This window comes from Rana temporaria, chromosome 4 (assembly GCF_905171775.1).
Source record: "Rana temporaria chromosome 4, aRanTem1.1, whole genome shotgun sequence".
NCBI lineage: Eukaryota > Metazoa > Chordata > Amphibia > Anura > Ranidae > Rana > Rana temporaria.
In genome coordinates, this window is record NC_053492.1 from 305291846 (window position 1) to 305314985 (window position 23140).

Genomic DNA, 23140 nt, shown 5'->3' on the forward strand with positions numbered 1-23140 from the left:
TAGGAATGAAAAATTGTCTGAGGCTCGATTCACACTAATGCGTTTTTTGGTGCATTTTGCTTTTTGCAGAAATGCAAGGACGTTTTTTAAAAATGGGTTCCTATGGAACATGTTCACATCAATGCATTTTTGTGCCTCTGCGTTTTTAGGAAAGGGTCGGGGACTTTTTCCCGCAAAAAGCAGCGTTTTGCATGTAATAGAAGTCAATGGACCCGCATCCAAAACGCAAGTACTGTGTTTTTTTCATTCGTTTTTACCGTGTTTTTGCCGCGATTTGCGTTTTTTTTAACCTGTTTTTTGCTGGATGTTAAATAAAATGTAAAAAAATAAAAATTGATGTAAAAAAAATTAAAAACGCAAGTCAAAAAATGCAAAAAGCAGTGCAAAAACGCTCAAAAGCAACATGCATAGGTGTGAATCTAGCCTAAATATTGAATAAGAACATTATAACCAGAAACCCGTGAAACCACCCACTTTAAAAAAGAAGAAAAAGAACAGCCCATAGACAGGCATCTATCAAAATAATACAGAAGCAAAAAACAAAAGAATTTAAAACACTCTGGGTTAATGGGTAATAACCTGAATGCAGATTTTATGTCTGCTTTGGCTAACAGGGCACCTGAGCCCAATTTTTTTTTTTTTAAATAACTAGTGCATCCTCAAAGAAAGCATATGAAACTGAGGAGACACTCTCCTGGACCTGCTCATTCAGAGAACAACCCGCTGGGAAGGACAGATGGTGAATTAGGCCCCTTTTTGGGAACTATCTCAAGTGAGGAGATCCTAAAATCCTTAAAAGGAGGGGACAGAAAAGGGTCTGAATCTCCTTAAAAAATTTCTCTTCCACAATATGTTCTAACATCATAATGGATTTGAGATTCTTAAAAATTTGACAACCCTTATGCCGCGTACAAACGCTCAGAAATTCCGACAACAAATGTTCGATGGGAGCTTGTCGTCGGAAATTCCGATCGTGTGTAGGCTCCATCGGACATTTGCTGTTGGAATTTACAAAAATTTGAAGGCTGGTTCTCAAATTTTCCGACAACCAAATCCGTTCTTGTAAATTCTGATCGTGTGTAGACAATTCCGACACACAAAATTCCACGCATGCTCTGAATCAAGTACGAGACGGAAGCGTTCGCTCTGGTAAAACTAGCGTTCGTAATGGAGATAGCACATTCATCACACTGTAACGGACTGAAAAGCACAAGGCTGAAAAGCGCGAATCATCTCTCACCAAACTTCTACTAACACGAGATTAGCAGAAGGAGCACAAAGGGGTACGCTCTTGGTATTGAACTTCCCTTTTATAGTGCCGTTGTACGAGACCGCGTTTTTGGTGATCAGAATTTCGTACTACATTTGTGCGACCGTGTGTATGCAAGACAAGTTTGAGCCAACATTGTCGGAAACAAAAACCATGGTTTTGTTGTCGAAATGTCCGATCGTGTGTACGTGGCATTACCCTCAAACTTTGGTAACAAAAAACCTGAAGAAAAAACATTAAACAGAAGGACCGTTGTTCTGTCTGGGTACTCCTGGAGCCATGGGAGCATTGCATCTTCGCCTTTGGGAAAATCTTCCTACCTGTGTGCTGGTTTGTAGGTAATTTCTTAAAGCTTTTGGATATGAGTTGTGTTCCTGCACAAAAGGCACATTCGTGCCGATAACTGTGTTTGGCCACTGGCTGTCATTAAAGTTAAACACACCCCTTTTCTATAATCTGATGTGTGTGTTGCTTGACTTGAGGGCACAGTTTGCTTGGCATATTGTGGAAGAAAAATATTTAGCCAGAGGCCAACATCTTTTGCCCCCTAATGCAAGGAAGGACGCACTGCCAGTTTTCGATGAAATGATTTGTTGTACGCCAACCAAGCTGAGCCCCCAAAGTTCTTGTATGCCTCTATATGTATATGTGTTGAAAAATACTCTTTTCTGGATTTTTTTTTTTCACACAACATACAGTAAAACCTTGGATTGCAAGCATAATTATTTCTGGAAGCATGCTTGTAATCCAAAGAAACTTGTATATCAAAGTAAATTTTCCCATAGGAAATAATGGAAACTCAAATGATTCGTTCCACAACCATTTATTCATTAGTCCTTCAGTTTATAGTCCATATAAAAAAATTATAGCAATGTGATAAGTTGTGTAACCATAAAATGTCCATCCACAAATGGAAGCCTCCACAAGGGGATAAGAAACAAAATACAGCAGAAGCTACAGAATATAAAAGAGAAGAAAGGCGCCTCTAATGCCCTGTCTGTACACACGACCAGTTTTCCCATCGGAATAAACTCTGACGGTTTTTCCGACGGAATTCCACTGAAGCTGTCTTGCATATACACGGTCACACCAAATTCAAGAATGCGGTGACGTACAACACTACTACGAGCCAAGAAAAATGAAGTTCAATGCTTCCGAGCATGCGTCGACTTGATTCTGAGCATGCATGGTTTTTAGTCTGTTGGAATTGCATCCAGATGAACGGAACATGTTCTTTATCTAATTCCGTCTGGAATTTCCAACGGAAAAATTCCGATGGGGCATACACACGGACGGAATATCCAATGAAAATCTTCCGTCTGACTTTTTCCGTCAGAAATTCCGCTTGTGTGTACAAGGCATAAGTGTAGCAATATAGTTACATTTAATGAAGGTACAACATTTAGCAACTCGCATGGTTGATAATTAAAAGAGGCGCATCTATGTATGCAGTGATCCGGGGTAAAACGATCTACATAGACCGTCCTCCTCACCGCCGGCTCTCACCTCTGTCAGTCTTCAATTGTGACCGGCAAGACTACCCTGCAGTAAAGTGATCTGAAAGCGAGGCTTGAACCGCTCGTGGAAGGGATTACATCAATGGTGGTGCAGAGGATGGTCTATGTGGACAGCTTTACCCTGGATGCCTGCATATTTAGATGTGCCTCTTTTCATCATCAACCATCTTCTATTTTATACTCAGTTGTGACATGACGCTACTCTTATATCAAGACATTGCTTGTATATCAAGTCAAAATGTATTAAAAAATTTAGCTTGTCTTGCAAAATGCTCTCAAACCAAGTTACTCTCAAACCAAGGTTTTACTGTACTGTAAAATATACAAAAGGCCTGTAGACAATTTTTGCAAGACTTGGTCACAGGCCTTTTCCTGTCCATCCCTGACCTTTCACATACTTGCCAACAGTCAAGATTTTCCTGGGACAATCCTGATTTTGGGACCCTCGTCCTGATCGGAGCTCGTGCCGATTAAATTCCTGGGATTTTGCCTTTGTCCCGGGAAAATCTGGATTTTTTTGGGCAAAAAACGGACGGCATGCTACAAAAACATAACCACAGCCGCGAGGTGTCTTTCCTTGTGTGTTCAGTGGAGAGGGAAAGGGCAGCCAATCGGCTTCTTTCTTCAGTGTACAAGTAGACTATTTTCTTGTACACTAAAACAGATTGGCTGCACAAATCAGGGGCCCCTCCCCTCTCCACTGAACACACAGCACCGCTTGTTGTGGGAGTTTGCTCTGCTCTGCCGTTGTGATGGTCATGTTATGTCAGTGTACAGCCCGGGCCAGTGATGTAACTATGTACAGGGGGGTAGTAACTATATACAGGGGCCAGGGGGTATGTAAAGGGGGGTTAACTATTTCCATGGGGTAACTATGTACAGGGGGGGGGTAACTATGTACAGGGGGGGGGTAACTATGGACAGGGGAGTAACTATGTACAGGGGATAACTAGGGGGAGAGGAGTAACTATGTACAGGGGGAGGGGGGTAACTATGTACAGGGGGAGGGGGTAACTATGTACAGGGGGGTAACTATGGCTCTGCTTGAGACACTGATGTAAGGACTGAGGCTGGGGACACTGGTGTAGGGACTGAGGCTCTGCTGGGGACACCAGATTTAAGGACGGACTCTGCTGGGGCACCTAATGCAAGGACGGACTCTGCTGGGGGCACCTGATGCAAGAACGGACTCTGCTGGGGCACCTGATGCAAGGACAGACTCTGCTGAGGGCACCTGATGCAAGAACGGACTCTGCTGGGGCACCTGATGCAAGGACAGACTCTGCTGAGGGCACCTGATGCAAGAACGGACTCTGCTGAGGGCACCTGATGCAAGGACGGACTCTGCTGGGGGCACCTGATGCAAGGACGGACTCTGCTGGGGGCACCTGATGCAAGGACGGACTCTGCTGGGGGCACCTGATGCAAGGACGGACTCTGCTGGGGGCACCTGATGCAAGGACGGACTCTGCTGGGGGCACCTGATGCAAGGACGGACTCTGCTGGGGGCACCTGATGTAATGGTGGACTCTGCTGGGGGCACCTGATGCAAGGACGGACTCTGCTGGGGGCACCTGATGCAATAACGGACTCTGCTGGGGGCACCTGATGCAAGGACGGACTCTGCTGGGGGCACCTGATGCAATAACGGACTCTGCTGGGGGCACCTGATGCAAGGACGGACTCTGCTGGGGACACCTGATTGTATCTGGTGGCAAGCGATGTGGCAGGTGACACGCTCAGGGGTCCCACTGGTTCTGCATTATAGTGAGCTGAATGATTTCATTCTATATTACAATGTAATAATAGAAATAATGTGCTTCAATCATCCTGACACCATAACAACCATGGTGACGGGATAATTGAAGCGCTAACACCAGGTGTTTGGAGTATCTTTATCTGCTGATTTGTTAAACTCTGGAATACACATTTCGACTGTGGTGTAAGATCTGGGCTACTGTCCCTCCATCCCTCTTTGTGCAAGGCAAAGACCCATGTTTCCGAAATATTTTGATTTTGATTTCTGTTTTATCTTTGCTCCTGTTGAAGATTGTGCCCTACCAGTAGTGGAATCCTGACAATTAGCGTTTGCACCACTAGATGGCGCCCACAATGAAATCGCAGCATCCTCAGTAGCAGGATTAAAAGAAACGCTTGCAGTACTCAAAACAGGAAACATCAGCTGTAAGGGATAAAACATGTGTATCTAAAGTGAGCATTATATGGTAAAACATTCTGAAATCTAATAAATACATATGAAAAAAACATAAAATTATAGTGGCATTCAGCATTCTGTAACTTTTTTGAGGAAGAAAGACTGATTTCCATCAACAAGACATGGCAATGCATTTATAAGACAGAAAATATAAAAAAAGTTTTTTTTATAATGCATACTTATCAGTTAACAAAAGTGCTATTTTGTATGTTTTTATCTAAATGACATTTTTATGCTGTTGTTTTTATGATTAACTTCACCCACTACTGATATTTTTTTGTGACATGGTTCTTGGCAGTTAAATCAAATGTACATTTCTGTTATCTGTCAAAAATGCCAATCGTGAGCTATCCTTACCAGGATTATCTCTTTTTTCCAACTGCTATAAAGCCCCCAAAAAAATGGCATTACACTAATCTCCTGGATTCTCCATAAAAAAGAGTCACCAAATCATTAAATCCTAACCCCATGTTTATTTTCACTTTAAACAGTTTGTTTGGGCCCAGCTGGGGCAGGCTGGTGATGTTACGCTCTCCATCTCATCCAATACCAGAATGGTTTCCATTAATTGAGAAAATGCAAATAATTCTCTAAATGCCACTCGTGCTAAGCGGGCAACCTCCTGTGTTCCTAATTCAGTGGTGCAGCTTCTCAGCAACATGAATGCCTATGTCTACTATAGTGATTTCACGCTTCTAGAGGGATTACACAGGTATGGTATGCAGGGCCATCTTTTCCATTGGGCACGCTGGGAAGTTGCCCGGGGGCCCTGCTTGCCTGGGGGGCCCCACCGGCTGCCCAGCAACCCTAGTAAAAAATTGTGGAGAGTGACGGGTGAGAACTGCCCATGCCCAGTTTGCGGAAATCACAGAGAAGATCCGGTCCTCCACGAGTGTGGGGGGTTGCTGATGTAAGGGTTGAGTGAATGCAAAAATTTAAGGGGGCACTGATATAATGGTTCCCCCTCCTATATTACCTTAGTGTATTTACTCTACGGAAGGTGGTCTCTGGTCACCAGAGTGCCCCCCACATCAGAGTTCCCCTTTACATCAGAGTCTGCAGGATTCCCCCTTACAATGCAAGGGGGAACTCAGTCTGTGCACCCTGATGTAAGTGGGAAAGAGAAAGCAGTGGACTCTGAAATAAGGTGGTCTCTGGTCACCAGAGCCCCCCTCCACATCAGAGTTCCCCCCTTAGATCATGATCTGCAGCGTTCCCCTTTACATAAGAGTTCCTTTTCACTGTAAGGGGGAATCCTGCAGACTCTGATGTAAGAGGAAACTCTGTGCTGGCTGGGTTATAGTAACCTGACCTTCATGTCAATGAAGACCTTTTTTGTTTTACTTTTGTTTAACTTAAACACATTGCTAATAGCACTAGCTATATGTTTATAGTTTAAATACTGACATTTGCATTGTTCGGCACTGAAAACTGTAATTTTAGGTACTTTTTTTGCAGTGGCAGTAAAAAATGTGGTTCTGCCAGTAAATTTTATGATTTTTGTCAGTAAATTCTCGTGCGTGATTGTGTAGACAGGGCCCCAGTGCACTGTATTGCCCGGGGGCCTATAATGCTCTTAAGATGACACTGATGGTATGTACATAGTTACAATGTACAGTAACTATGTAAAATATCCTGATGTGGAACTCTTCTTTAAAGCGGAGTTCCGGCCACAATTTCACTTTTTAAATATAAATACCCCAGTAATACACAAGCTTAATGTATTCTAGTAAAGTTAGTCTGTAAACTAAGGTCCGTTTTGTTAGGTTGTTACAGCATTTAGACACTTTATAAAATAGAAATTGACTGGGGCCATCTTAAGTGTGTGCATCATAAAGCCAGACTGTATGACTTCCTGGATTTCAGCCTTGCAGATCTTGCACATGCTCAGTGCTGCACAAGCAGTGTAATAGGTTTCAGATCAGGTTTCAGCACCTGTACTGTCCAAGTCACATGATTGTTCGAGACTGGGGAGTGCACAGACTCCTGGAAAGTTACACCCACTACATTCCCAGGAGTCTGTGCGGTGAAGCTTAAGCACCTAGGTGCAGGAAGAGGGAAGATATAACTATTCTGCCTAGCAACAACACTTTGAAGGCATCTAAAAAAAAAAGGACTAATGATTTTTTTTTTAAAACTACTGATGTAATGTTATATTTATGGGTGGAACTCCACTTTAAGTGATAAATTCAGGTTTAACACAAGTTTGGTTTTTGGGCTGGCTTCACATCTGTGCAATGCAAAGTAGGTAAGGCACAGCACTGTCTGCGCCACTTTACAGTATCAATTATTTATCATGACAGCCCAGTGTATAACAGTAGGTTCCAATGCTTCTGTACTAAAAAGCACTGCTATCTGTTGAGGTGAGCATGATTAAAAAAAGGTGCAAGTCCAGTTTTTCTTCTGTTCTCATGTGTTGGCAGTCCAACTTTGTATATGCTGCCTGTGCCTTATTGCCATGTGACAGTGATTAGTCTAGAAGCCAATTGCTAGGCCTGACTACTGTTGCATAACTGATAAAGTGACATCACCACTCCATACTTCCCAACATTTTGCAGAATGCAGATATGTGCTATTTACAGGGTGCAGAATGCAGATCTGTGCTATTTACAGGGTGCAGAATGCAGATATGTGCTATTTACAGGGTGCAGAATGCAGATACGTGTGCTATTTACAGGGTGCAGAATGCAGATACGTGTGCTATTTACAGGGTGCAGAATGCAGATACGTGTGCTATTTACAGGGTGCAGAATGCAGATACGTGTGCTATTTACAGGGTGCAGAATGCAGATACGTGTGCTATTTACGGGGTGTAGATATGTGCTATTTACAGGGTGCAGATATGTGCTATTTACAGGGTGCAGAATGCAGATACGTGTGCTATTTACAGGGTGCAGAATGCAGATACGTGTGCTATTTACAGGGTGCAGAATGCAGATACGTGTGCTATTTACAGGGTGCAGAATGCAGATACGTGTGCTATTTACAGGGTGCAGAATGCAGATACGTGTGCTATTTACAGGGTGCAGAATGCAGATATGTGCTATTTACAGGGTGCAGAATGCAGATACGTGTGCTATTTACAGGGTGCAGAATGCAGATACGTGTGCTATTTACGGGGTGCAGAATGCAGATACGTGTGCTATTTACAGGGTGCAGAATGCAGATACGTGTGCTATTTACGGGGTGTAGATATGTGCTATTTACAGGGTGCAGAATGCAGATACGTGTGCTATTTACAGGGTGCAGAATGCAGATACGTGTGCTATTTACGGGGTGCAGAATGCAGATACGTGTGCTATTTACAGGGTGCAGAATGCAGATACGTGTGCTATTTACGGGGTGTAGATATGTGCTATTTACAGGGTGCAGAATGCAGATACGTGTGCTATTTACAGGGTGCAGAATGCAGATACGTGTGCTATTTACGGGGTGCAGAATGCAGATACGTGTGCTATTTACAGGGTGCAGAATGCAGATACGTGTGCTATTTACGGGGTGTAGATATGTGCTATTTACAGGATGCAGAATGCAGATACGTGTGCTATTTACAGGGTGCAGAATGCAGATACGTGTGCTATTTACAGGGTGCAGAATGCAGATACGTGTGCTATTTACAGGGTGCAGAATGCAGATACGTGTGCTATTTACAGGGTGCAGAATGCAGATACGTGTGCTATTTACAGGGTGCAGAATGCAGATACGTGTGCTATTTACGGGGTGTAGATATGTGCTATTTACAGGGTGCAGATACGTGTGCTATTTACAGGGTGCAGAATGCAGATATGTGCTATTTACAGGGTGCAGAATGCAGTTATGTGCTATTTGCAGGGTGCAGAATGCAGATACGTGCTATTTACAGGTGGGAACCCCTCATTATGGAGTGAACCCCTCATTTATAACAGTGTATTCTTTCAGTTTGTTTGCGCCGATCTGTAAGGCTGCGCTGATGCTTGGGCTATATACTCTGTCCTGTGATGCTTGGGCTATATACTCTGTCCTGTGATGCTTGGGCTATATACTCTGTCCTGTGATGCTTGGGCTATATACTCTGTCCTGTGATGCTTGGGCTATATTCTCTGTCCTGTGATTCTTGGGCTATATTCTCTGTCCTGTGATGCTGAGCTGTATACTCCTGAAACTATGAGTGAAAGCAAGTGGAATACAGGGGACGGAGTAGGTGGAATATAAGAGGGGTGTGGCTTACGAGAAATGGGAGGGGCCAAACTTGGAGGGGCAGGGTCTTGCACCCCCCCATCCTAAAACTTCACCAGCCACCACTGAACAGCAGCTGCTCTTTGAAGCTTTCTTTGCAGTCATGGTAATCAGGCACTTCAATCCTCATTACAACAGGTGATTTGAAGCAAAGCTATACTCCCATACTCACGCCAGGAGGCCTAGGCGAGAACATTCTGTTAGGATATGAATTCCCATTCATGACTCCTTGTTACAAACACCCTGCTGGGTTAATTTGCAAATTCCAACTTCGGCCAAATGGATGTATCAACCAGGAAGTAAAACTCCAGAAATATGATATTAAACCATGTTACCTTCCAACACTGGCCATAGACAATTTAAATCTAGGCCGGTTCAGCAGGATTTATCGATTTTAACTTGGGTACAACCAGCCTGCCAAATTCACTTGCGATTATCGCTAGTGGCTGCTATAGCTGCTAGCAGTAATCACTGTCTTCTTTGGGCTGGGATGGTGTCCCATGCCTCCGTCCCCCCCGCTGGGAGCGAACAATGGCTTGGCAGGATGGTTTCTCTTGTCAGTACTGTGTTGATGGGGGAATCGTGCAACCATGGGTAGACACCATCTATGTCCTGCCTAACTCTTCAATTGTAAGCTGTATCTTTATCAAAGCAGCAGCACTAAATTCTATAGGCAGTCATTACTCACTAGTTATAATCTGCTTTTGTTGTGAAATATTGTTGGGGGGGGGGGGGGGACAAATCTTAACCACATCCCTACCGCGTCATTGTGAAATGACGGCGGCAGGAACCCCTTCTCGATCTGGGTGGACGTCATATGACGTCCTGCGTTCCCGGCGATCTAGGGCGCACGCCGCTCGTGACCAGGCGCGGGTGCCCGCGATTACCGCCGGGTACCCGCGATTGTCGGTAATCACAGCAGGAGTGTGGATTTGTGTGTGTAAACACACAGATCCACCTCCTGTCAGCGGTGAGGAGACCAATGTGTGTTCCCAGTACAGAGGAACACACATCGGTCTCCTCCCCTTGAGAGTCCCCTCCCCCCTACAGTTATAACACATCTTAGGGAACATATTAACCCCTTCCTCGCCCCCTAGTGGTTAACCCCTTCCCTGCCAGTCACATTTGCACAGTAATCAATGCATATTTATAGCATTAATCGCTGTATAAATGTGAATGATCCCAAAAACGTGTCAAAAGTGTCCGATGTGTTCGCCGCAATGTCACGGTGACAGTAAAAAAATCGCAAATCGCCGCCAATACTAGTAAAAAAATAAATAAAATAAAAATGCCATAAATCTATCACCTATTTTGTAGACGCTATAACTTTTGCGCAAACCAATCAATATATGATTATTGCGATTTTTTTTTATTTTTTTTTTTTTTTTTTTTTTTTTTCACCAAAAATATGTAAAAGAATACGTATCGGCCTAAACTGAACTTTTTTTAAATTGTGATATTTATTAAATAAAAAAGTAAAAAATATTGTGTTTTTTTTTTTTTTTTTTTTTTTAAATTGTCGCTCTTCTTTTGTTTATAGCGCAAAAAATAAAAACCGCAGAGATGATCAAATACCACCAAAAGAAAGCTTGGTTGTGTGTACGGCCTATCGGACCGTTTTCCGGCGGACATTTGTCCAGCCGACCATTTTCCAGCGGACAAAAATTTCGTAGCATGCTAAGAAACCTGTCCGTCGGACATGTTCGGTCGTCTGTACAGACTCACCGGACATGTCCGATCGACCGCATGCGTGGAAGTATTTACCTTCCAGGGCCACGTCACCGCGTATTGTGTATGCGCAGATTTCTGTTTGATGGTGAGTACACACATCAAACAGAAATCGGCCAGACGACTGTCCGCTGAAAACGGTCCGGCGGACCTTTTTCTTCGGACAGTCCGTCCGTGTGTACAAGGCCTGACAGGACTGGCGGGTGCCCGGCAGTGAGCGCGCCCACCGGGCACGCGCATCGGCACCAGGGGCGCGTGCGCCTCCTGCGGCGCGCACGCGCCCCTAATGGCTGGAATGCAAAATAACGTATACCTATGTGATTTTGCGCAGAGGAGACGACCTGCTGCCGTATAACTGCGGCGGCTGGTCGGCTAGTGGTTAAAGGAACCTATTTAGAAAAAAAAAAAAAAAAACCTTTACTACCCCTTTATTGAGGGGGTGCAGAAGTCACCAGCTACCCCACTAAGGTGTGTCACGCCAATAGCGTGAACCTGAGTCTGCATTTAAGGTCTGGGGTAATATGGCCCCAGGTCAGTATTAGTTTGCCTTATCCAGAAGATCTTGGTACAGTTGAGAGCTTTTAAAGGTTGTCCAGGCTTCCCAAAGAGCAGTGAATTTAGAAATAATATCTAGCACCCCAAATGATGATCTTTTAGATCGAAACGCGTCGGAAAATCGCTGACCCTACTGCTGATTTTATGCCTGATTTTTGCCTGATTTTAACTGCTGAAATGTGAGTGTAATTATCTTGCTTTGCTGCCATATGACTATCTTCGCTGGTTTGTTTCATACATCCCTGTGGAGATTTACCGTACTTGTCGTTATGCTCCTAATGAAGCGAGAAAAAGCAACCTCCATTATTCTGCATATTCAATCCAGTCCTAAGGATCTAAACGTTTTTTGTATAATTTCTGGTGCTGTATGACTTTTGTTTAATTAGCATACATGCATTAGTATCAACTTTTATGACATTTTCCCTATGTATGTACTGTGTTTTAATATGCCGATATTACATTATCATGTTCATGAAGTTATGTATATCATTTCTTGTTTTGTAAATGTTCTACTTTTATGAATAAATCAAACCATAGTATTTTTACTATATTTACTTGTACCGCCTAAAGTCCATTTCATTAGCCCAGCTTAATTCCTAGTTACATATTGGCATTCACAGCGTTAGTCGCCCTGTGCTTTATGCACTTTTTATAGCAAGATACATCTATTTACAGTGTATTTTGTTTATGCGCATTTGTGTGCATTGGAACACATTGCATCGCTCTGCACTGAAAAAAATAATGCATGCTGTACTCATGCATGCGCTCACAAAACCTGAGCATATGTGACAGACGTGAAAGGGTCTGGAGAAGCCGCGTAGAACTTTATGCTGCCTGTAACATTATTCAGCATGACCGGTTTGGTGGTGGGTCAGTGATAGACTGGGGAGGCATATTCATTGAGGGATGCACAGACCTCTACAGGCTACACAATGGCACCCTGACTGCCATTAGGTACCGGGATGAAATCCTTGGACCCATTGTCAGACCCTACGCTGGTGCAGTGGGTCCTGGGTTCCTCCTGGTGCACGACAATGCTGGCCTCATGTCGCGAGAGTATGCAGCCAGTTCCTGGAGGATTAACCACTTGCCGACCGCGCACCGTCGAAATACGTCCACAAGGTGGCTCTCCTGGGCGAGATCACGTAATATGACGTCCGACGCGTGAACGGAAATTGGGCGCGCGCGCCCCCCCGCCGTTCCCGATGATCAGATTCGATGCAGAACTGATCAACCACCAGGTCCAGGCCAATAAAATCTGGCCTGGACCTGGTGATCGCTCTAACCAATGGTTGTCTTCCCCTGGCAATGTTTTGTAAACATTGGCAGGGGAAGTACTGCTCTCTCCCTCGTGTCGGTCTTTCCGTTCCAGACCGAGAGGGAGAGAGCATCTAACCGTGAGTTGCACAACACTACACTGACACCAGGTCACGTAGGCACACAATTCACCCCCCGATCACCCCCCAAATTAACCCATTCACTGCCTGTCACTGTGTCACCCAGTACAGCAATCAGATTTTTTTTTGATCGCTGTACTAGTGTCATTAGTGACAAAAATAAGTGTTAGGGTAATCAGTCTTAGGCCCTAAAAAGTCTAGGGACCCCCCCTAACCCCCCCCAATAAAGGTTTAACCCCTTCATTACCCCCTGTCACCAGTGATCACAGTATAAGTGTCACGGGTGACGCAGTTTAGCTAGTTAATTTTTTATAGCATCAAGGCACCCGCCATATTTTTTGCTATAAAGTTTTAACCCCCTGATCGCCCGGCGGGTGATCAAAGTTTGGTTTTAGCGCCAGATAGGGTCTGCGTCGCCCCAGGCAGCGGCCAATAGCGCTAACACCCACGCACGCACCATACGCCTCCCTTTAGTGGTATAGTATCTGATCGGATCGATATTTGATCTGATCAGATCTATACTAGCGTCCCCTGCAGTTTAGGGTTCCCAAAAACGCATGGTTAGCGGGATCAGCCCAGATACCTGCTAGCACCTGCGTTTAGCCCCTTCGCCCAGTCCAGCCCACCAAAGTGCAGTATCGATCGATCGATCACTGACACAAAACACAAAAACACATAACTGCAGCGTTCGCAGAGTCAGGCCTGATCTCTGCGATCGCTAACAGTTTTTTTGGTAGCGCTCGACTCGGTCACTAACAGGTCAGGTGCTTTTTTGCCTGTGAATCTCACCACTGTACCCCTAAATTTAGAGCCCAAAATGGCAAATCGATGGTACAGTGATGAAGAGGCCTACTTGTTTATGAGCCTGACAGATAGTGATGAGGAGGTCACGCATCTGTCAAATTCTTGCTCGGAATACGATCCTGTAGACGACAGTGGCTCCCTGACAGATAGCTCTGACGACGGAGTGGTCCCTGCTAGGGTCAGGCGTACCAGACCCCGATCTTCTGCTGTCGCTGAGGTGCAAGAACCGCAGGGCTCTCGTATGGAGGAGAGAAGTACTAGCGCCGCTATTCCTTCTGGTGAACTGGCAAGCACCAGCGGCCTAGTACATCCTGGTCATATATCCAGCACTGCAGTAACACTTGGTGACGTGGCGAGTCCCATAAGTGCAGTTCAAGCTGGAGAGGTGGCAAGCACGAGTAGTGTCCCGCTGCCACCAAGAAGAAGACGACGACAAAGACAGGCCCGTCCCCATAGTGCCCTTCCTGCTGCATTCGCCAATCCTGATTGGGTACCCACCACTTCTGCAGCACCCGTACTTCCCCCATTCACTGGCCAACCCGGAATTCAGGTGAATACAGTTGATTTTACGTCACTGGATTTTTATTCGCTGTTTTTCACCGAAGATCTCTATAGATCTATTGTGGACCAAAGCAATTTGTACGCTGGTCAATTCTTCGCCGCTAATCCCCAGCTGTCCCTTGCCAGAGATTGGAAGCCAATTACGGTTTCCGAATTTAAGATCTTTCTGGGCCTTTCCCTCATCATGGGCATTACTAAAAAGAGTGAGCTGCGGATGTATTGGTCCACGCACCCAGTTCACCATATGCCCATTTTCTCTGCCTCCATGGCCAGGACACGATACGAGCAGATCTTGCGGTTCATGCATTTTAGTGACAATGAACTCTGTCGTCCTCGGGGAGACCCTGAATTCGATCGGCTCTACAAAATTCGGCCCCTCGTAAACCACTTCAACGAACGGTTTGCAGCCTTGTATAATCCCCATCAAGTTGTCTGCGTTGATGAGTCCCTGGTTAAGTTTTCTGGCCGCTTGTCATTCAAACAATTCCTTCCCAGCAAGCGTGCCAGATACGGGGTCAAGTTGTATAAGCTCTGTGACAGGGCAACAGGCTATACATCTAGCTTTATGGTTTACGAGGGATAAGACAGTCACGTAGAGCCGGAGAATTGCCCTGATTACATAGGGAGCGCTGGTAAGATAGTGTGGGAATTGGTGTCACCCTTATTCGGAAAGGGGTACCACTTGTACGTGGACAATTATTACACAAGCGTGCCACTTTTTAGTCACCTTTTTGATTATGGAATTGGCGCATGTGGCACCGTGCGACCTAATCGCCGGGGCATCCCCCAACGGCTTGTAGAATCCCGTCTTAGTCGGGGGGAGAGAGCCTGCTTACGGTGTAATAATTTGTTAGCAGTGAAGTGGAGGGATTCACGGAATGTTTTCGTTCTGTCCACGCTTCACGCAGACACGGCAGTCCAAATTCCTACGGCGACTGGTGTTGTGGAGAAACCCCTCTGTATCCACGAGTACAACCTTAACATGGGAGGGGTGGACCTCAATGACCAGTTGTTGGCGCCGTACCTAATTGCCCGGAGGTCCAAACGCTGGTACAAAAAAGTGTCAGTGTATTTGTTTCAATTGGCTTTGCTGAACGCTCATGTGCTATACAGAGCTTCAGGACGGACTGGATCCTTTCTAAAATTCCAGGAATAGATCGTTGAAGCCCTTCTGTTTCCAGATGGTGCTGTGCCCCACCTTCCCAACGCAAATGCAGTGAGCCGGCTGTATGTAAAGTGACAGTGCTTTTGCGCTAATATAGATCCTCAATGTAAAAACCCTAAACAAAATATATAGCAATAGATGCTGCAAAACCTAAAGTGTTTACAGTACACAAAATATATAAATGCAATAAAGTGGGGTTCTGCGCACCCTAACACGCAGACACGGTGAAAAATAAATAAATAAAATACCAATCTGTGAAGACGTGGAAGAGAGCAAATAAACGCTCAATAAATCAAGTGCAAAATATAAATAAATAAAAGTCCAAACTTCAAAGTAAAAATAAATTACAATGCAATAAGGATCACCGAGATAGGTCAATAACCGTGATAAAAGTCCAAAGTAGGATGAAAACTATGTAAATGGTGATAATCAAGTGCTAATGTTCATATAAGCTGCCAGAGAAATGTAACTGATGTGATCTCAAAGCAATCCAATATGAGTGTTGCCAGACGAGTGTAATAATCCCTCCCTGGGCTCCCGGGACTCTTACCTCCGCGTAGATAATAAAATGCCTCCACTATAGGTGTCACTCCCGGTCCTCCGTATACAGGCTCCACCAATCCTCCTTAGATATCCATGGCCAGGTCCTCAGTATATCCAGATAATGGGTATGTCCAGGAGGAAAACAGGGGAAACACAAAGACAAAGGAGGGGACTCCAATCGTGAAGTAGTAAGCACCGGAAATATTTAATAGAAGGAAAAAACTGCGCTTACATGCGATCTGACAGATTACAGCAAAGAAACTTTTTAAAAACGAGCGGCGTTTCAAGCGCCTGTATACGTCACTCCAGGTGTACGTCCTCCCGTCCAATCCCGGCTGTATGAGAGGCATTTTCCTTTTGTCCTCCCTGGTACCCCTACCCAAAGAACCCGCCAAAAAAGATGTCGTGTCTGCAGCAAACTCGGATTTAGGCGTGACACCCGCTTTTATTGTCCCGACTGTCCTGACCAACCTGGTCTCTGCATTGGTGTATGTTTCAAACGCTACCACACACTAATTGAGTTTTAGCGTAGGGTACAGCACCACACAGTTCTAGGCACACCAACACAGGGTCTCGGAATATGTGATGGCCATCACATTTTGAGAGACCATAATCTGCAACGTTCAGTTTACAGTTTTCTTACAGTTTTTATAAAAGTGAAAAAAAGTGGAAAACAAATTAAAAAAACTCACACAAAAACACAAAAAAAATATAAAATAAAAAATCCAAAAATAGTTGTGGTTGTATTTTTCTCCTCTCTTTATTGTTCTCTTATGTTCACTCTCTACTGTCCACTCACTATTGTTCTATATCTATTCTCTCTATTTTTACAATGTTTTATTGTATTTGCTTTGCAGGTATGGTATGTTATACTGTAATGTTTGTTTTATTGTTAACCATCATTTGCTTAGCAGGTACGCCATTCAGTTGCATCGCGGATTTATTTAGCGTGACGGCAACAGCGTTTGCTCCCACGATTTATAAAGCTGTGACTCCAACGCTGTAGGAGGTGATTTCACCACCACAGTTAAAAAAAAAGCATATATGCCGAAGCATGGGGGCAGCAGGGGCGGAGGAGCGATTTTGCTCCTAATGCCGCGTACATACGGTCGAAATTCCGACGGAGGCTTGCCCGTGGAAAAGTTTGACCGTGTGTACGCGGCATAACTTTTTATGCGGGAGGATGCCCCCATGCTTCGGCATGTATATTTTTTAGGCACAGGTTGCGTTAAAAAATGTTTAATTTTTTACTGTTTTTATTTTTTTGGTATTTGCTTTGCAGGTATGGTATGGTAAGATCTTAATGTTAAAATGTAATGTTACTTTGTTATAATGTTAACCATCATTTGCTTAGCAGGTACGCCATTCAGTTGCAGCACGGATTTATTTAGCGTGACAGCAACAGCGTTTGCTCCCACGATACATAAAGCCGCGACTCCAACACTGTGGGAGGTGATTTCACCACCACAGTTAAAAAAAGAGCATATATGCCGAAGCATGGTGGGGGCATTAGGGGCGGAGGAGCGATTTTGCTCCTAATGCCGCATACATACGGTCGAAATTACGTCGGAAGCTTGCCCGTGGAAAAGTCAGACCGTGTGTATGCGCCATAACTTTTTATGCGGCGTACATACGTGTGTGAGCGGCATAACTTTTGTGGGAGGATGCCCCCATGCTTCGGCATATATAAATGGTGCATGTATGCCCATCATTAGAAGTGGGTGGATGAAGGGAGGTATTCTAATGGTGGGCATACCCACCGATCAATCTCTTTTTTTCGTTCAGCCAACAGGCTGCATGAAAAAAAAAAGATTACAATACATGTCCAAGAACCATCAACGTATGGTATGTTTGAATGGTTATACCAGAATGATGCCTGCGGGTTTAGGTATCATCTTGGTATCATTCTTTTCAGCCAGCGGTTGGCTTTCATGTAAAAGCAATCCTAGTGGCTAATTAGCCTCTAAACTGCTTTTACAAGCAGTGGGAGGGAATGTCCCCTCCCCGGATATAAACGGCGCCATTGAGAATATGGGAAAGCATTTTATCACACCGATCTTGGTGTGGTCAGATGCTTTGAGGGCAGAGGAAAGATCTAGGGTCTAATAGACCCCATTTAAAAAAAAAAAGAGTACCTGTCACTAACTATTGCTATCATAAGGGATATTTACATTCCCTGAGATAACAATAAAAATGGTAAAAAAAAAAAAAAAAATGGAAGGAACAGTTAACAAATACAATAAAAAAAGCGAAATAAATATATAAAAAAAAAAAAAAAAAAGCATCCCTGTCCCCCCCTGCTCTTGCGCAAAGGCGAACGCAAGCGTTGGTCTGGAGTCATATGTAAACAGCAATTGCACCATGCATGTGAGGTATCACCGCGAAGGGCAGATCGAGGGCAGTAATTGTAGCAGTAGACCTACTCTGTAAATCTAATGTGGTAACCTGTAAAGGCTTTTAAAAATGTATGTAGTTTGTCGCCACTGCGCGTTTGTGCGCAATTTTAAAGTATGTCGTGTTTGGTATCCATGTACTCGTCCTAAGATCATAATTTTTATTTCATCAATAATTTGGGCAATATAGTGTGTTTTAGTGCTTTAAAATAAAAAAAAGTGTATTTTTTCCCCAAAAAATGCGTTTGAAAAAACGCTGCGCAAATACTGTGTGGAAAAAAAAAATTGCAACACCCACCATTTTAATCTGTAGGGCCTTTGCTTTAAAAAAATATATAATGTTTGGGGGTTCAACTTAACTTTCTTGCAAAAAAATAATATGTTTTTATGTAAACAAACAGTGTCAGAAAGGGCTTTTTCTTCAAGTGGTTAGAAGAGTGGGTAATGTGTGACATAAGCTTCTAAATGTTGTTCTCACCATGCCTCTCAGCAAATAGCTTGGGTGTCTACTTTCCAAAATAGGGTCATTTGGGGGGGTTGTGTGCCATCTGGGAATTCCATGGCCTCCGAAACTGTGATAGGCAGCGAGGAGTGAAATCAAAAATTTGCGCCCTTAGAAATCCTGAAGGCGGTGCTTGGTTTTTGGGGCCCCGTACGCGGCTAGGCTCCCGAAAAGTCCCACACATGTGGTATCCCCGTACTCAGGAGAAGCAGCAGAATGTATTTTGGGGTGCAATTCCACATATAACCATGGCATGTGTGAGCAATATATCATTTAGTAACAACTTTGTGCAAAAAAAAAAAAAAAGTTTGTCATATTCTAGCAACTGGTGGCAAGATATAAAATATTCCATGAACTCAAAATGCCTCTCAGAAAATAGCTTGGGGTGTCTACTTTCCAAAATGGGGTCATTTGGGGGAGTTGTGTGCCATCATGGCATTTTATGGCCTTCAATACTGTGATAGGTAGTGATCGGTAGTGAGGAGTGAAATCAAAAATGTATGCCCTTAGAAATCCTGAAGGCCGTGCTTGGTTTTCGGGGTCCCGTACGCGGCTAGGCTCCCAAAAAGTCCCACACATGTGGTATCCCCGTACTCAGGAGAAGCTGCAGAATGTATTTTGGGGTGTAATTCCACATATGCCCATGGCATGTGTGAGCAATATATCATTTAGTGACAACTTTGTGCAAAAAAAAAAAAATTGTCATATTCCCGCAACTTGTGGCAAAATATTAAATATTCCATGGACTCAACATGCCTCTCAGCAAATAGCCTGGGGTGTCTACTTTCCAAAATGGGGTCATTTGGGGGGGGTTTGTGCTATTTGGGCATTTTATGGCCTTCAAAACTGTGATAGGTAGTGAGGAGTGAAATAAAAAATTTGCGCCCTTAGAAATCCTGAAGGCGATGCTTGGTTTTCGGGGCCCCGTACGCGGCTAGACTTGCAAAAAGTCCCACACATGTGGTATCCCCGTACTCAGGAGAAGCAGCAGAATGTATTTTGGGGTGCAATTCCACATATAACTATGGCATGTATGAGCAATATATCATTTAGTTACAACTTTTTGTAATTTCTTTTTTCTTTTTTTTTTTGTCATTATTCAATCACTTGGTACAAAAAAATTAAATATTCAGTGGGCTCAATATGCCCCTGAGCAGATTCCTTGGGGTGTCTACTTTCCAAAATGGGGTCATTTGGGGGGATTTTGTGCTATTTGGGCATTTTATGGCCTTCAAAACTGTCTTAGGTAGTGAGAAGTGAAATCAAAAATTTGCGCCCTTAGAAATCCTGAAGGCAGTGCTTGGTTTTCGGGGCCCCGTACGTGGTTGGGCTCCCAAAAAGTCTCACACATGTGGTATCCCCGTACTCAGGAGAAGCAGCAGAATGTATTTTGGGGTGCAATTCCACATATAACTATGGCATGTGTGAGCAATATATCATTTAGTGACAACTTTTTGTAATTTCTTTTTTTTTTTTTTTTTTTTGTCATTATTCAATCACTTGGTACAAAAAAAAAAATATTCAATGGACTCAACATGCCTTTCAGCAGGTTCCTTGGGGTGTCTACTTTCCAAAATGGGGTCATTTGGGGGGGTTTTGTACTGCCCTGCTATTTTAGCACCTCAAGAATTGAGATAGGCAGTCATAAAATAAAAGCTGTGTAAATTCCAGAAAATGTACCCTAGTTTGTAGACGCTATAACTTTTGCGCAAACCAATAAATATACGCTTATTGGCATTTTTTTTACTAAAGACATGTGGCTGAATACATTTTGGCCAAAATGTATGACTAAAATTGAGTTTGTTCGATTTTTCTTATAACAAAAAGTAGAAAATATAATTTTTTCTCCAAATTTTCGCTCTTTTTCCGTTTATATCGCAAACATTAAAAATCGCAGAGGCAATCAAATACCATCAAAAGAAAGCTCTATTTGTGGGAAAAAAAGGACGCAAATTTTGTTTGGGTACAACATTGTATGGCCGCGCAATTACCAGTTAAAACAGCGCAGTGGAAAATTGTAAAAACACCTCTGGTCTTAAGGCTGACAAATGGTCCGGTGGGAAAGTGGTTAAAAAAATTGATACCATTGAATGGCCCCCACGCTCACCTGACCTAAATTCAAAAGAACACCTCTGGGGCATTATGTTTCGGTCCATCCGGTGCCGCCAGGTTCCACCTCAGTCTGTTCAGGAGCTCAGTGATGCTCTGGTCCAGATCTGGGAGGAAATACCCCAGGACACCATCCACCGTCTGATTAGGAGCATGCCCTGATGTTGTCAGGCATGCATACAAGCACTAGGGGGCCATACAAACTACTGAGGACCATTTTGAGTAGTTGCAATTAAATTTCAGCAAAATGGACTAGCTTGCTGCATATTTTTTTCACTTTGATTTTCGGGGTGTCTTAGAATTCAGCCCTCTGTAGGTGGATCATTTTCTTTTCCATCAAATGATGTGCCATCCCTTCATTCCTAGCACATTACCCAGTTTATATAGCAGTATAGATACCCAGCATGAGATTTATGCCCGTTGAGATCTGATATGTTTTCAAAGTTTTCCTTAAATTTTTTTTAGAGCAGTGTACTTTGCCTATAGTTAAATGGTTTGGTGTAATTTTCTGGTGTATTTGCATAATTCCATTTGAGGATTTATATGTATATAAAGTATATATTTGTGCCCATGGATATCTTCAACTATATCCTCATTCCAGCCAGGTGTGTGAGAGTACTGATCTGTTTCCAGAGTTGTGGCACAAGAACAATGCACCCCATAAATCAAGTGGCTCCCTTGGAGGTAAGTGCTACAAATGTAATATCTGTAATGTACAGTAATCTGCTTGATGTACTAGTACTCTCCATCACCAGTATAACTAAAAAAATGTGGTGAAAATTATATAAATATATTATATATTATTTTGTTTCCTGTAAGAAGCTCTAACGCTGCTCATGTTCTTGGTTTGGAACACAAAAAAAACCATGTACGTAAGTATATAGGACAACTGCCAGTACACAAAGCTGTGGTTTTTGCCTGCGCTCATTATTTACACCAACACAAGACATTTACATTAATAGCGAGACTGTGTTTTGAGGGATTAGCTGCAGTGCATTGATTTTTACTTCTTCTTTCTCGACTCTTATAATCAGAAAGACTGTTGCCATTTCTTTTGTATGTACTGATAGGAAGTTTTCCATGTGATAAGACTCCTCATTGCTTGTTGTGACTTCATTATAAGTACAGCTAATGAGGTCCCCCAGGGTCGCACTGGCTGAGCAGGAAGGAAAGGCGATGACGTGTTATTTCCACTGAAAAAAAAAAGTTGTCTTGAACCAAATATCTATACAGTTTCAAACCACTGCATCGGAGAAGGTAAGATCTCTAGTATTCTCCTAACTCTCTTGTATGTTAATTGAAACATGGCTACAGTAGTAGTCTGAAATCATGCAGTGCTTATGGTATAAAGACTGCTCAGGTTGTTTGATGTGATAAAAACAATTCAGAAAATTAGGGCAAACTAACAGTCTTAAGAGAAAATAGGATGTTACTGTGTGTGCTGGAATGTTTCTGCTATAAATCTTTACAGCTTCATTAACAAGGTGTATGCTGAATATCGGTTCAGGGACGTAATGACATATGGATGCTTATATAACCGATTATTACAATGAATCTGACTATGGTGCTTTTTTAGTGATTGATTATTTTTCTTTGAAGGATGAAAGCTTTTTTTTATATTTAATTTTCCATTTGACAGCAGTTACAGTGATGCTCACGATGGTATATAATCTGTCCTCGTTGACTGCCATGCACACAAGCGCACCTCATCTTTTTTCCTATTTAAAACAGTATGCAAATTATCCTTAAATAGTTTGAAACTGAAGAACAAATATTTATTTTAATGCAGCTTACTGGTCCTTAAATGTGGATGCTGCTAGAGATAAGATTGGGTTTGGTTTGAACCGCGTTTAGTGCGAACCCATAAGCTGTCAGTGCAGGGCCAAAAGAGCTGCAGGCAGAAGATTTCGTGCTCTGCAGCTGCATGTATGCAAAGGGACAGGAACGCTTGTGACATCATATACCTAACCTAATACGGCCACATGGGACTGAACCCAAGCCCAACACTAGTGGCGGCATTCATTTTCTTTTTCAGGCTTTTTTCCGTTTCTTTTCACCTGGTGATCCTGCTAGTAACACACTTCCTGTCCCGGGGACAACACTCATCCACTATACTGTAGCTATTAAAGAGTAGCATTGTCACCCCAAAATGCTCCCTGATTTGGA

At 43.4% G+C, this 23140-nt stretch overlaps 1 protein-coding gene across 3 annotated transcripts in view; it reads left to right on the plus strand.

The window, feature by feature from the left end:
- Positions 1 to 23140, plus strand: part of SYTL3 (synaptotagmin like 3) — a 141182-nt gene that overhangs the window by 4011 nt on the left and 114031 nt on the right. For 2 of the 3 annotated variants that reach the window (XM_040350553.1, XM_040350555.1), the window contains exons 2-3: positions 21576 to 21658; positions 22098 to 22231. The gene's annotated coding sequence lies outside the window, so the exon portion shown is untranslated. The remainder of the gene's footprint in view (positions 1 to 21575; positions 21659 to 22097; positions 22232 to 23140) is intronic. The other variant, XM_040350554.1, reaches the window with a different exon arrangement.